This window comes from Balaenoptera physalus, assembly GCF_965194825.1.
Source record: "Balaenoptera physalus genome assembly, chromosome: 2".
In the NCBI taxonomy this organism is placed as follows: domain Eukaryota; kingdom Metazoa; phylum Chordata; class Mammalia; order Artiodactyla; family Balaenopteridae; genus Balaenoptera; species Balaenoptera physalus.
In genome coordinates, this window is record NC_138883.1 from 135155649 (window position 1) to 135161886 (window position 6238).

The following is a 6238-nucleotide window of genomic DNA, read 5'->3' on the forward strand; positions in this document are numbered from 1 at the left end:
AATTCTCTACAAGGAATCAATAGCAGAATAACTGAGGCAGAAGAACTGACAAGTGACCTGGAAGATAAAAGAGTGGAAATAACTACCACAGAGCAGAATAAAGAAAAAAGAATGAAAAGAATTGAGGACAGTCTCAGAGACCTCTGGGACAATATTAAATGCACCAACATTTGAATTATAGGGGTCCCAGAAGAAGGAGAGAAAATGAAAGGGACTGAGAAAATATTTGAAGAGATTATACTTGAAAACTTCCCTAATATGGGAAAGGAAATAGTCAATCAAGTCCAGGAAGCACAGAGAGTCCCATTCAGTATAAATCCAAGGAGAAACACGCCAAGACACACATTAATCAAACTATCAAAAATTAAATACAAAGAAAAAATATTAAAAGCAGCATGGATATAGCAACAAAAAACATACAAGGGAATCCCCATAAGGTTAACAGCTGATCTTTCAGCAGAAACTCTGCAAGCCAGAAGGGAGTGGCAGGACATATTTTAAGTGATGAAAGGGAAAAACTTACAACCAAGATTACTCTAGTCACCTAGGATCTCATTGAGATTAGACGGAGAAATTAAAACCTTCACAGACAAGAAAAAGCTAAGAGAATTCAGCACCACCAAACCAACTTTACAACATATGCTAAAGGAACTTCTCTAGGCAGGAAACACAAGAGAAGGAAAAGACCTATAATAACAAACCCCAAACAATTAAGAAGATGGTAATAGGAGCATACATACTGATAATTACCTTAAATGTAAATGGATTAAATGCTCCAACCGAAAGACATAGGCTGGCTGAATGGATACAAAAACAAGACCCATATATATGTTGTCTATAAGAGACCCACTTCAGACCTAGGGACACATACAAACTGAAAGTGAGGGGATGGAAAAAGTTATTCCATGCAAATGGAAATCAAAAGAAACCTGGAATAACAATTCTCATATCAGACAAAATAGACTTAAAAAAAAAGACTATTACAAGAGACAAAGAAGGACACTACATAATGATCAAGGGATCCAACCAAGAAGAAGATGTAACAAGGGTAAATATTTATGCACCCAACATAGGAGCACCTCAATACATAAGGCAAATGCTAACAGCCAGAAAAGGGGAAATCAACAGTAACACAATAATAGTAGGGGATTTTAACACCTCACTTTCACCAATGGACAGATCATCCAAAATGAAAATAAATAAGGAAACACAAACTTTAAATGATGCATTAAACAAGATGGAATTAAGTGATATTTATAGGACATTCCATCCAAAAACAACAGAATACACATTCTTTTCAAGTGTGCATGGAACATTCTCCAGGATAGATCATATCTTGGGTCACAAATCAAGCCTTGGTAAATTTGAGAATTTGAAATTGCATGAAGTATCTTTTCTGATCACAACACTATGAGACTAGATATCCATTACAGGAAAAAATCCATAAAAAATACAAACATATGGAGGCTAAACAATACACTACTAAATAACCAAGAGATCACTGAAGAAATAAAGAGGAAATCAAAAAATACCTAGAAACAAATGACAATGAAAACACGATGACCCAAAATCTATGGAATGCAACAAAGCAGTTCTAAGAGGGAAGTATATAGCAATACAATCCTACACAAGAAACAAGAAATGTCTCAAATAAACAACCTAAACTTACACCTAAAGCAATTAGAGAAAGAAGAACAAAAACAACCCCAAAGCTAGCAGAATGAAAGAAATCATAAAGATCAGATCAGAAATAAATGAAAAAGAAATGAAGGAAACGATAGCAAAGATCAATAAAACTAAAAGATGCTTTTTTGAGAAGGTAAACAAAAATGATAAACCATTAGCCAGACTCATCAAGAAAAAAAAGGGAGGAGACTCAAATCAATAGAATTAGAAATGAAAAAGGAGAAGTAACAACTGACACAGCGGAAATATAAAGGATCATGAGAGATTACTACAAGCAACTATATGCCAATAAAATGGACAACCTAGAAGTACAAATTCTTAGAAAAGCACAACCTTCTGAGACTGAACCAGGAAGAAATAGAAAATATAAACAGACCAATCACAAGCACTGAAATTGAGACTGTGATTAAAAATCTTCCAACAAACAAAAGCCCAGGACCAGATGGCTTCACAGGAGAATTCTATCAAATATTTAGAGAAAAGCTAACACATATGCTTCTCAAACTCTTCCAAAATATAGCAGAGGGAGGAACACTCCCAAATTCATTCTATGAGGCCACCATCACCCTGATACCAAAACCGACAAAGATGTCATGAAAAAGGAAAACTACAGGCTAATATCACTGATGAACATAGATGCAAAAATCCTCAACAAAGTACTAGCAAACAGAATCCAGCAGCACATTAAAAGGATAAGACACCATGATCAGGTGGGGTTTATCCCAGGAATGCAAGGATTCTTCAATATAGGCAAATCAATCAATGTGATAAGCCATATTAACAAATTGAAGGAGAAAAACCATATGATCATCTCAATAGATGCAGAAAAAGCTTTCAACAAAATTCAACACCCATTTATGATAAAAACCTTCCAGAAAGTAGGCATGGAGGGAATTTACCTCAACATAATAAAGGCATATATGACAAACCCACAGCCAATATTGTTCTTAATGGTGAAAAACTGAAACCATTTCCACTAAGATCAGGAACAAGACAAAGTTGCCCACTCTCAGCATTGTTATTCAACATAGTTTTGGAAGTTTTAGTCACAGCAATCAGAGAAGAAAAAGAAATAAAAGGAATACAAATCGGAAAAGAGAGGTAAAACTGTCAGTGTTTGCAGATGACATGATACTATACATAGAGAATCCTAAAGATGCTACCAGAAAACTGCTAGAGCTAATCAAAGAATTTGGTAAAGTAGCAGGATAGAAAATTAATGGACAGAAATCTCTTGCATTCCTATACACTAATGATGAAAAATCTGAAAGAGAATTTAAGGAAACGCTCCAATTTACCATTGCAACAAAAAGAATAAAATACCTAGGAATAAACCTACCTAAGGAGATAAAAGACCTGTATGCAGAAAACTATAAGACACTAATGAAAGAAATTAAGATGATACAAACAGATGGAGAGATAGACCATATTCTTGGACTGGAAAAATCAACATTGTGAAAATGACTATACTACCCAAAGCAATCTACAGATTCAATGCAATCCCTATGAAATTACCAATGGCATTTTTCACAGAACTAGAACAAAAAATTTCACAATTTGTATGGAAACAAAAAAGACCCCGAATAGCCAAAGCAGTCTTGAGGGAAAAAAATGGAGCTGGAGGAATCAGACTCCCTGACTTCAGACTATACTACAAAGCTACAGCAATCCAGACAGTATGGTACTGGCACAAAACCAGAAATATAGATCAATGGAACAGGATAGAAATGGTCACCTTATCTTTGATAAAGGATGCAAGAATATACAATGGAGAAAAGCCAGCCTCTTCAGTAAGTGGTGCTGGGAAAACTGGACAGTTACATGTAAAAGAATGAAATTAGAACACTTCCTAACACCATACACAAAAATAAACTCAAAATGGATTAGAGACCTAAATGTAAGGCCAGATACTATAAAACTCTTAGAGGAAAACATAGGCAGAACACTTTATGACATAAATCACAGCAAGATCCTTTTGACCCACCTCTTAGAGGAGTGGAAATAAAAACAAAAATAAACAAATGGGACCTAATGAAACTTAAAAACTTTTGCACAGCAAAGGAAACCATAAACAAGTCAAAAAGAGAACCCTCAGAATGGGAGACAATATTTGCAAATGAAGTAAATGACAAAGGATTAATCTCCAAAATATACAAGCAGCTCATGCAGCTCAATATCAAAAAAACAAACAACCCAATCCAAAAATGGGCAGAAGACCTAAATAGACATTTCTCCGAAGAAGATATACAGCTTGCCAACAAAAACATGAAAGGATGCTCAACATCACTAATCATTAGAGAAATGCAAATCAAAAGTACAATGAGGTAACACCTCACACCAGTCAGAATGGCCATCTTCAAAAAATCTACAAACAATAAATGCTGGAGAGGGTGTGGAGAAAAGGAACCCTGTTGCACTGTTGATGGGAATGTAAATTGATACAGCCACTATGGAGAACAGTATGGAGGTTCCTTTAGAAACTAAAACTAGAACTACCATATGACCCAGCAATCCCACTTCTGGGCATATACCCTGCGAAAACCATAATTCATAAAGAGTTATGTACCACAATGTTCATTGTAACACTATTTACAATAACCAGGACATGGAAGCAACCTAAATGTCCACTGACAGATGAATGGATAAAGAAGATGTGGCACATATATACAATGGACTATTACTCAGCCATAAAAAGAAATGAATTTGAGTTATTTGTAGTGAGGTGGTTGGACCTAGAGACTGTCATACAGAGTGAAGTAAGTCAGAAAGAGAAAAACAAATACCATATTCTAACACATATATGTGGAATCATAATAAAAAAAAAAAGGGTTCTGAAGAACCTAGAGGCAGGACAGTAATAAAGCCGCAGGCATAGAGAATGGACTTGAGGACACGGGGAGGGGGAAGGGTAAGGTGGGACAAAGTGCGAGAGTGGCATGGACATATGTACACTACCAAATGTAAAATAGATAGCTAGTGGGAAGTAGCTGCATAGCACAGGGAAATTAGCTTGGTGCTTTGTGTCCAGCTAGAGGGTTGGGATAGGGAAGTTGGGAAGGTGATGCAAGAGGGAGGAAATATGGGGATATATGTATATGTATAGCTGATTCACTTTATTATACAGCAGAAACTAACACACCATTGTAAAGCAATTATACTCCAATAAAGATGGTTAAAAAAACCCCAAAACTTCACCCTGTGTAGGCACACTTTATTTTATTATGCTTCACTTTATTGTGCTTCACAGATAGTGCATTTTTTGCAAATTAAAGTTTTGTAGCCACCGTGGGTCTAGCAAGTCTATTGGTGCCATTTTTTGGTCAGCTTGTGCTCACTTCCTGTCGTTGTCTCACATTTTGGTAATTCTTACAATATTTCAAACTGTTTCAGTATTTTTTTATATGTTATAATGATCTGTGATCAGTGATCTTTGATGTTACTATTGCAAAAAGATCACAAATAGCTGAAGTCTCAGTTGATGGTTAGTATTTTTAGCAATAAAATTAAGGTATATACGCTTTTTTTAGACATAATGCTATCTCTCCCTCAATAGACTACTTTTACATGCACTGGGAAACAAAAAAATTATGACTCATTTTATTACAATATTCATTTTATTGCAATGGTTTGGAAAGGAACCCGCAGTATCTCTGAGGTGTGCCTGTAAAGCCACTTTATGCTAGTCAATCTATAGTGAAGTATGTATGGTACCTAGTTCAGATGTGGGTTTGGTCATCCCTAATGAATCCTTTAGCTATCTTTGCACACAGCTCCTCTTCAAGATCTCCTCCAGGTTATGTGTAGATCCAGAGTTGGCATACTTTTTCTGTAAGGGGTAAAATAGTAAATATGTTCAGCTTTGCAGGCCATGCAGTCTCTCTCACAACCACTCAACTCTTCCAGTGCAATGTGAAATCAACCACAGACAATATGTAAATGAATGGCTATGGCTGTGTTCCAATAAAACTTTATCTACAAAAGATAAGCAGCAGGTTGTTTGCCAACCCTTGGTATATGACGGGTATTTGTATTAGGTAAGGTGACCAACTCATCCCATTTTGCTCAGGACTGTTTCAGGTTTAGCACTGAAATTCCTATGTTCCATGAAATCCCTCATTCTGAGACAAAGCAGGAAGGTTGGTTAACATGGACTATAAGGTGGGTTCTATTTGTAATTTACAATTACGTCGAGACGTGGAATACACCAAATATGATAAGAATCACTCTTTTTTCCCTTAAAAATGTTTTGGCTAAGCTTATATCTGTCAGCATAAATTTATAAATTACAAGTGCATTCTGTAATCCCCCACATATCATGTACATACCAGGACAGGCACCAGATCACAATTTTCCTTTCTTACTTTTGCTTCTGTACAGGGATTTCCCACTTCCTCTCATAGTTAGTCCCATCTTCAGACAAAGCTACAATCTGAGTGTTGGCAAGGTGTCTGGACATCTCAGGAGATAAAAGTGAAGTTATAATAGAATTGTCATTCTTGAACTAATTATAATATTATTGTTCCATGTTAGAGCAAGCCCCAGAGAGTCTGCT